The sequence below is a fragment of the Salvelinus sp. IW2-2015 genome, unplaced genomic scaffold (assembly GCF_002910315.2).
Source record: "Salvelinus sp. IW2-2015 unplaced genomic scaffold, ASM291031v2 Un_scaffold2137, whole genome shotgun sequence".
Taxonomy (NCBI): domain Eukaryota; kingdom Metazoa; phylum Chordata; class Actinopteri; order Salmoniformes; family Salmonidae; genus Salvelinus; species Salvelinus sp. IW2-2015.
This window is the reverse complement of record NW_019943471.1, coordinates 103,366-113,528: the sequence shown is the minus strand read 5'-3', so window position 1 is coordinate 113,528 and position 10,163 is coordinate 103,366. Positions and strand designations below refer to the sequence as shown.

The following is a 10,163-nucleotide window of genomic DNA, read 5'->3' as shown; positions in this document are numbered from 1 at the left end:
TATATGTTATGGAAATGGTATATTAGAACATATATGTGATGGTTATAATGATAGTTAGAACATATATGTGATGGGTTATAATGATAGTTTAGAACATACATGTGATAGTTATAATGTTAGTTAGAAAATATATGTGATAGTTATAATGATAGGTTAGAACATATATGTGAGTTATAAATGATAGTTAGAACATACATTGAGTTATAATGTTAGTTGAACAACATGTGATGTTATAATGATAGTTAGAACATACATGTGATGGTTATAATGATAGTTAGAACATATATGTGATGGTTATAATGAAGTTAGAACATATATGTGATGGTTATAATGATAGTTAGAACATACATGTGATGGTTTATATGTTAGTTAGAACATACATGTGATAGTTATAATGTTAGTTAGAACATATATGTGTAGTTATAATGATAGTTAGAACATACATGTGATGGTTATAATGATAGTTAGAACATCATGTGATAGTTATAATGATAGTTAGAACATACATGTGATGGTTATAATGATAGTTAGAACATATATGTGATGGTTATAATGAAGTTAGAACATACATGTGATGGTTATAATGTTTAGTTAGAACATACATGTGAAGTTATAATTTAGTTAGAACATTATAAGTGATAGTTTAATGATAGTTAGACATACATGTATGTTCTAACTATCATTATAACCATCACATATATGTTCTAACTATCATTAACCATCACATGTATGTTTCTAACTATCATTATAACTATCACATGTATGTTCTAACTATCATTATAACCATCACATGTATGTTCTAACTATCATTATAACTATCACATATATGTTCTAACTAACATTATAACTATCACATGTATGTTCTAACTAACATTATAACCATCACATGTATGTTCTAAACTATCATTATAACCATCACATATATGTTCTAACTATCATTATAACCATCACATATATGTTCTAACTATCATATAAACCATCACATGTATGTTCTAACTATCATTATAACTACACATGTATGTTCTAACTAACATTATATAACCATCACATGTATGTTCTAACTATCATTATAACCATCACATATATGTTCTAACTATCATTATAACTATCACATATATGTTCTAAACTAAACATTATAACTATCACATGTATGTTCTTAACTAAACATTATAACCATCACATATATGTTCTAAACTTATCATTATAACCATCACATATATGTTCTAACTAATCATTATAACCATCACAATATGTTGCAATCAACTATCATATACCATCCATATATGTTCTAACAGCTCATTACATTAAACATCATCACTAAATTATGTGTTATAATGATAGAACATACATGTGATAGTTATAATGATAGAACATACATGTGATGGTTATAATGATAGAACATACATGTGATAGTTATAATGATAGTAAATACATGTGATGGTTATAAATTGACAGTGTAGGTACACATTGTTAGTATAGAAGGACTTGGCAAGGACAATCTTACCATTACATAGCATAGCTTTATATAGTTTTATAAAATGGTTAGTTCTGGCCAGGCATTATGATTAGTTCAAAGTAAAAGGTGTTTTCCATTCCTGCTATATATCACTGTATTATATCAACAACGCTTTATTAATATTAATTATGATTAAAACTAAAAGGTTCACAACAAAGTATTCAGTGATAAAGTTCATATGAATCATCACAGCCTGAAGGGCAGTCATGCAGTCACAGTCTGTCATGTCCTGACCTTAGTTCCTTTTTTGTGTCTCTATTTTAGTTTGGTCAGGGTGTGAGTTAGGGTGGGCAGTCTATGTTCTTTTTTCTAGGTTGTTGGTTTTCTATGTTTGGCCTGGTGTGGTTCTCAATCAGAGGCAGCTGTCTATCGTTGTCTCTGATTGGGAGCCATAATTAGGTAGCCTGTTTTTCATTGTGTGTTGTGGGTGATTGTTTTCTGTCTTAGTATTAGTTTCCAGACGGAACTGTTTCGGTTGTTCTTTTTTTGTTTACTTTGTAGTGTTCAGTTCAGTTTAATAAAATGACGAACACGAACCACGCTGCACATTTGTCCGATCCTTGCTACTCCTCATCCGACGAAGAGGAGATCCGTTACACAGTCAGACAAGTTTCTCTACTCTTCCATCAAACCCTATCTACCCTACATGCATGTTTAAATGGAAAACAGCCATTTCAACTTAAAAGCCATGTTCCCACATTTGCGGAGACCGCATTCACGGTAAACGCTGCATATATCGACTCAATCGGAAATTACCTTTACATTTCAATCACACTATAGCGCAGCTCTTTAGTGCTATGGATTGAATGGAGCAATTATATCGGACACAACAAATATGTATACAGTAGGCTGGAAGTGGTGTTGTAGGGCCAGTAGGGGGCACTCTTCCCTCTGGTCTAAGGAGTTCCCAATGCCCAGGGATAATGACAGGGACATTGCCCTGCATCAGGTGCAGCCTTTCAGATGGGACATTAAACAGATGTCCTGACTGTGGTCACTAAAATTCCATGGCACTTGTTGTAACTGTAAGTGATTTAACCTTTGTTTCCTGACTAACTTATTATACCCCTCATCCCTAATTGTTTTATACTGTATAACACTCCTCACCTTTACACCATGAAAGCTGATGTCTGAGTATTCTGGCACAAACGGCTACAGCCATAGTTGTGTATGACTAGAGATTCATCCAGGTCATTTAGCAACATTTGACTTTATGTCTTGTTTGGAAATAACATTCTCATTCTGGAATGGATAGATTTGTATCACCCTTATTTCTGCTTGTAGATATTTAACACTACCTCCAACAGAGGACTTGTGGATTGGCAGTCAAAATAAAACACGGGCTACAATGGAACACTATTACGTGTAGTTGAATTTCTCTGCACCAAGAGATACAGCCAAGCAGTCATCAATATCCACTCTGTGTCTTTTTCTCCACACTCTCTCAAAGGTGCCTCTGGGAATACTATCGCTTTCAAAATAAATGTCCCCAGGGTACAAACAGTGTCTCAATACATTACGGCAAAATAACAAAAGTCGTAAAAAAGTAATGCTACAGATTTTTATGTCAACATAAGTCTAGGCTTTAGAGCTGCCATGAATACGTATGCGTTACATCTCTGGTTGTTTTGCTCTGCTCTCTGCCGGCCTGCTCTTATCCTGTTGGTTCTCATCCTCACTCACTTTCTTTCTGTATTCTCGGACCTTGCCAGCTGCCTTACACAGGCTCAGAAATGCATCATTATTCACCACAGGAAGTTCTTTACACTTGTCCTCAAATTTCTCATCTGGACAAGTCAACAGTTCCATCAAGAATCCTCTTGTTTTACCAGAACTTCCTTGGCCCTTTAGTTCACTCTTTATCTCACCATGGATGTATGCACTTGTTGCCCAAACCCTAGGATTATAATGTGATTGAGCAGTTGTCAGGCCATCAGTATTTATTTTACACCTTGCTGGAACAGTGGTAATTATGGGATTGTCAGCGGTAAAGACTGCTGTGAATCTTTCACGGTCCTTAACTTTTTTGATACATTTTGGCGACTCCATTGTTTTGCCTTTTCCAAGAAAGCTCTCTGTTAGTGTCTCCTCCCCCTTTAGGAGTAAAACACAGAAATTGGGCTCTGGATAGTATGTGCCGAGAGGAAAGTGTTTTGCTGTCTCAATTCGAATCGCTCTGTCAACCTGGCTTGGCCTCTTGAAATCCCCCTCAGGAAACTCATAGCCTGTTGACATCACCGTTGGTGGGATGCCAGAGTGAGTGTTAGAGTGCTTTCTGACTATCTCTAAATAAGAGCTGTACACTTGGTTAAAGTCTACAGTATCAGCGTCAATGAAACTGAAATAGATCAGAGCGTCAGTATCCTGTCCTCTCAACTCTCTAACAAGCTCTTTAGTTTCTTCATGATCTTTTAGATATTCTCTGATATCCGTATATGGTATACCTTTCTTTTTATTTATACTGTCTACATATTTAATGTCACCTTTGGGTCCCCAGGTAAATGAAATCTTTTTAAACGTCAATACCGTATTCTCCTTCACGTTCATCAGCATTGGCAGCTGTTTCCTGAGCTCAGGAGATTCTTTGCCATTGAGGCCAATGATGATGGCCACATCTTTCAGGTGCTCCTCATCTTCCTCCTTAAATCCTGTATCCTCCAACAACTTCAGTAACCTTTGAACCTGCGACTGGATTTGCTCCTGTGTTCTGTTGTTGTCAGGTAGTGGGACCCACATGGGCACATTGATCAGAAACTTGATCTTTTGATCCTGGTTCTGCTTTTGGGTTTGTCAGGAGAAACAACAAAAACAAACCATGTAAGGTTAGAAAATGATCGTACTTTAGGTTAAAGGTCACTGTTAGAAATCTGCAGAATCCCTTGGAGAGGACAGATTTCAACTCTGAAGCTCATTGACCTCTCACTGTATTTCATAGATTTGAGCCCTGATGTTTTTCTATTACAATGACACTGTTGTTGGCTCACCTGACTGGACCCCTGGTTGAGCTTGTTCCTTCCATCTTGGTCCCCTCCTTTATCCTTCTTCGTATTAGAGGGCCCTGGCTGCCCTGGCTGTAGGGTGTTGTTCGACCTCTTGGCACCAGGGGGCAAACCTTGCAGCTCAGTATTCTCCAAACTGCAGAACAAAACAGGAATAAATCATGCTTTGTTTAAACAGGTGTTATAACATAACTACCAGTAATAGGAATACTTACTTTGTTTTCCTCCAAAACTCCCTACATTAATAATTTTCACCAAATGGTGTCCCCACTATCCCCAATCTCCCTACCGTATTTTGTGTTCGCTGGTGTCTGGGTTGTTGACATGAGACTGTCTGGTGGGCGGCTTCACAYTAGAGTCTGAGGGGAGAAACAGGCTATTCAGAGACAGAGCATTTTGGGAAGGAGGTAGAGTTCGTTAGATTGAATGTGTAGTGATAAACCATTCTCTTCTAACCTTGTGTGACATTACTAGCTGGGACGTCTACAGGTTCATCAGATGCCATCCACAAACAGCAGGAGAACATTGAGGAGCGTGGTTGGGTTGTCGGGACCATCATAGGAGACGTCTCTGGGGATATTTCTTCTGATCTTTCTATCTGTTGTCTGTTATTACCCTCCATGATGTCTCAGACAGACCTACTGTATGAGGAGGAAAGGATCTATTTCAAATCAAATCAAATGATATGTGCAATACATCTCCATTTCATAAATCTTCTCCTTAATTTGCTAAATAATTGTAAATAGTAATATTTTTTTGCACTTTCCTGTTACCGAGAATGGATTCTCATTTCATTACTGGCTATTGACATTTTATAAATCCAACCATACTTCATTGATACTTGAATGTTGATAGAGAATATACTAGAGCTTAGAATAGCATACTACATTTGATGAAGACATCGAGCAACGCATTCACTATTTCCTTGTTTCTTAGTGAAACTAAATGATTCAGATGAAGGTTTTTCCTAATGCCTCTAAAGATGGAGATATGATTAGGCCTATCTAAAAATATTTATCTGTTGGTGTTCTCAGCAATCTACCCCAGTAGTTTCCCTGTGGGACTTGTGTTGTGTTGCAGGTCACCAACATTCCTCCACCATGTTGAATATTTCATTAGAGACCCATCTTCCTTTTCGGATACGTTCGCAAGAAAACACCTGCATCACTGCTGTGGTTTGTTATTTACTGTACAACATGAGGAAGCATTGTTGTGAGCACATTTTAGATAGCTATGGTTCCAAATAGTATTTGTGGAACTAAAAACGTTGACTATCATTTGGGGGTGATTACTAATACTGTATTTTAATACAGACAGCAATAAGGGACTACTTAAAATTAAAAATTAAAACATTTAAATAAAGATATCAGAAAGGGATTATTTTCAGAAACAATTAGATTGGCGACCTTCCACTAATGGCAGATTAGTTGAACTAGTGTAAAGACATCATGATATGTACGGTGCATTCAGAAAGTATTCAGACCCCTTCACTTTTTCAAAATGTTGTTACATTACAGCCTTATTCTAAAATGAATCAAATAAAAAAAAATCCTCATCAATCTATAGACAATACCCCATAATGACAAAGCTAAAATGTATTAAATATAAAAAACAGAAATACCTTATTTACTTAAGTATTCAGACCCTTTGCTATGAGACTCGAAATTGAGCTCAGATGCATCCTGTTTCCAATGATCATCCTTGAGATGTTTCCACAACTTGATTGGATTCCACTTGTGGTAAATTCAATTGATTAGACATGATTTGAAAAGGCACACGCCTGTCTATATAAGGTCCCACAGTTGGCAGTGCATGTCAGAGCAATAACCAAGCCATGAGGTTAAAGGAATTGTCCATATAGCTCCGAGACAGGATTGTGTCGAGGCACAGATTTAGGGAAGGGTACCAATACATTTCTGCAGCATTGAAGGTCCCCAAGAACACAGTGGTCTCCATCATTCTTCAATTACAGAAGTTTGGAACCACCAAGACTCTTCCTAGAGCTGGCTGCCTGGCCAAACTGAGTAATCGGGGGAGAAGGGCCTTGTTCAGAGAGGTGACCAAGAACCCGATGGTCACTCTGACAGAGCTCCAGAGTTCCTCTGTGGAGATGGGAGAACCTTCCAGAAGGGAAACCATCTCTGCGGCACTCCACTAATCAGGCCTTTATGGTAGAGCGGCCAGATGTAAGCCACTCCTCAGTAAAAGGCACATGACAGCCGGCTTGGAGTTTGACCAAAAGGCACCTTAAGGAGAGACAAGATTCTCTGGTCTGATGAAACCAAGATTGAACTATTTGGCCAGAATGCCAAGCGTCACGTCTGGAGGAAACCTGGCACCATACCTACGGTGAAGCATGGTGGTGGCAGCATCATGCTGTGGGAATGTTTTTCGGCGGCAGGGACTGGGAGACTAGTCAGAATCGAGGGAAAAATGAACGGCGCAAAGTACAGAGATCCTTGATGAAAACCTGCTCAAGAGCGCTCAGGATTTCAGACGTGACCGAAGGTTCACCTTCCAACAGGACAACGGCCCTAAACACACAGCCAAAACACCGCAGGAGAGACCTGAAAATAGCTGTGCAGCGACGCTCCCCATCCAACCTGACAGAACTTGAGAGGATCTGTAGAGAAGAACGGGGGAAACTCCCCAAATACAGGTGTGCCAAGCTTGTAGCGTCATACCCAAGAAGACTTGAGGCGGCGGTTTAACAAAGTACTGAGTAAATGGTCTGAGTACATATGTAAATGTGATATTTCCGTTATTTATTTTTAATACATTTGCACACAAAAAACAACTGTTTTTGCTTTGTCATTATGGTGTATTATTCTAAAATTGATTAAATGTGTTTTTTCCCTCATCAATCTACACACAGTAAAAAAAAGTTTTATCAATTTAGAATAAGGATACATTTTATGTATCTAACTCCCCCCCCCCACTTATGAAACTACAATATTTTAGTTATAACATTTTCATGAATCTTTAAAAAACGTTAGAATTTTTCCCCAGTGTTGTTTTAGTGTAGCTCATTGACAAAAAAAATGGCAATCAAATCCATTTTAATCCCACTTTGTAACGCAATAACATTTGAAGAAATCCAAGGGGGTTGTAGACTTTATAGAGGCACTGTACATCCAAAATTAAAAATGTAGTTTCACTGTCAAAATTCATAGTGCTTGACTTGTGTAGGAGCTCACCTGAGTACCGGCACTTAACATTTTCTACTGCTTGAGCTCAAATACATTTCAAACATACACATCATACCAACTTTAAAGGGACATTTTCATCAGAATACAAATTAACATTATTTCCCACCTACTGGTATCTTGGCTGTAGTCAATTCAACAAGGCAGTGTTAAGATATTCCCTTAAATACTTAGTCTTATATTTAGTTTTGTTAATATTACTGTTAACACGTATGACACTGTAATAACACTAACATTTTATTAACATTGCATTTTCCCGATTGCATAGCAATGTAGTTGAGTTGATAATTTACAGTAAAGGTCATTTAAAGGCAATTTACACTTGAGCCTTGTACTGAATACCCACCCTAGTCCTTTAGTGTCAATAGAATTACATAACAAAATACTTTTCTAAGTTGTCATATAGGCCTATATTCCCTGTTCCTGATAGTCAATCCTGTCAATTTAGACAAATACGTAAATATACAATAAAACCTGAAACAAAGTCTTACCCACTAATCGTCTTCTGATGACTCCACTGTCTTTACATGCCTTTTTTATTCATGCTTCAATGAGTGGTCCTTTGAGGCAGAAGCTCTGTATGTGAGCTGTTGACGGTTCCTCTTTATGAAGCCAGCATAGGATGTGGCCTCTTATACCTCTCAAGAATGAAGTTATCTGCATATTCTGCTCCTTTTCTAATAGGTGGAGGGAAGCATCTAAGAGGAAGAGGCATACTGTATAGCCTTCCCGTCAGTCATCTCATGGTCACTTTTAGAAAACAGGATATAGCAAGTTGGTGGCCGTGAATCATGTCAAGCTAAACTTATGATACACACACACACACACACACACACACACACACACACACACACACACACACACACACACACACACACACAACACACACACACACACACACACACACCACACACCACACACAACACACCACACACACAACACACACACCACACACGCACGCACCACAACCACACACACACACACACACACACAATAATGTGTCATTACACAGTAGCCTGTCTTCATATGTAACTGTAGAACATGCATTTGTGGAAAAAATTACAGTAAAGTGTGACTGGTTATTTTAATGAATATGTTAATTTTAATGAGGCCGTAGCGTAGGCCTACGGATATCTCTATAGCCAGGTTTGGCACACTGTGATCTGTTTCACCTGTCTTTGTTCTTGTCTCCACCCCCTCCAGGTGTTGCCCATCTTCCTCATTATCCCCAGTGTATTTATACCTGTGTTCTCTGTTTGTCTGTTGCCAGTTTGTCTTGTCTTGTCAAGCTTACCAGCATGTTTTTCCATGCTCCTGTTTTCCTAGTCTCTGTTTTTCTAGCCCTCCCGGTTCTGACCCGTTCTGCCTGCCCTGACACTGAGCCCGCCTGCCTGACCGTTCACCCTGCCTTGACCTCGAGCCTGCCTGCCCCCACTGTAACTTTCAGACTCTAACCTGGTTTATGAACTTCTGCCTGTCCCTGACCTGCCTATTGCCTGCCCCTTTTATTTCAATAAACATCAGAGACTCGAACCATCTGCCTCCTGTGTCTGCATCTGGGTCTAGCCCTGTGTCGATATAAGGTTAGCTGACAACGTCACGAAAATGATGTGCACGCTTCAATGGGGCAGAAGTCCATGTGTTGTTGCCTGATAGTTAGCAACAATGACAATAAGCTGCCTTGTGGGGAATCGTAGGTGGCTCGTTTCAGCTAGTTTTAACTTGCTCTTGATACCATGTCTTGTTTTTTTTAGGTGTTTTGACTGTTGCCACATCTATGCTAATATGGCAAAACATTTGCCAGCTAGCTAACCAACAACTGTCTTTGAGAGACAACAAGTGCTCATTGTATAAATGTATTTAAGTTTTCAATAAACATTGGAGATGAAGAATAGTTTACATGTTGTCAACAATCTTAGCCAGCCCCATTGGTCAAAATGATCCAAGATTAGACCAGAAATAGTTCCCACTTGTGACCGATGTAAACAGGCTCCTGCTACTTTATTACACATGTTTTGGACATGCCCGAAATTGACAGATTTCTGGATATCCATTTTTTATGTTTTCTAAGATGCTGGAGAGATTACTGCATTATTGGGAGTGGCACCACAGGAGGCCCCTCTAAACAGTTCTATGGAATGGCATCACAGGAGGCCCCTCTAAACAGTTCTATGGAATGGCATCACAGGAGACCCCTCTAAACAGTTCTATGGAAGGGCACCACAGGAGACCCCTCTAAACAGTTCTATGGAATGGCACCACAGGAGACCCCTCTAAACAGTTCTATGGAATGGCCACCACAGGAACCCCTCTAAACCAGTTCTATGGAGTAGCACCACAGGAGGTCCCTCTAAACAGTTCTATGGAGTAGCATCACAGGAGGCCCCTCTAAACAGTTCTATGGAGTAGCACCACAGGAGGTCCCTCTAAACAGTTCTATGG

General features: G+C 38.9%; 1 long non-coding RNA gene across 1 annotated transcript; it reads right to left on the bottom strand.

Annotated features, from left to right (window-relative positions):
- Positions 1–4,500: 4,500 nt before the first annotated feature.
- Positions 4,501–8,314, bottom strand: LOC112073077 (uncharacterized). Its single transcript, XR_011476438.1, has 4 exons — positions 8,213–8,314; positions 4,972–5,156; positions 4,805–4,874; positions 4,501–4,651 (listed from the first exon to the last, which is right to left on the bottom strand). It is a non-coding gene; the product is annotated as an uncharacterized lncRNA (long non-coding RNA).
- Positions 8,315–10,163: the final 1,849 nt, after the last annotated feature.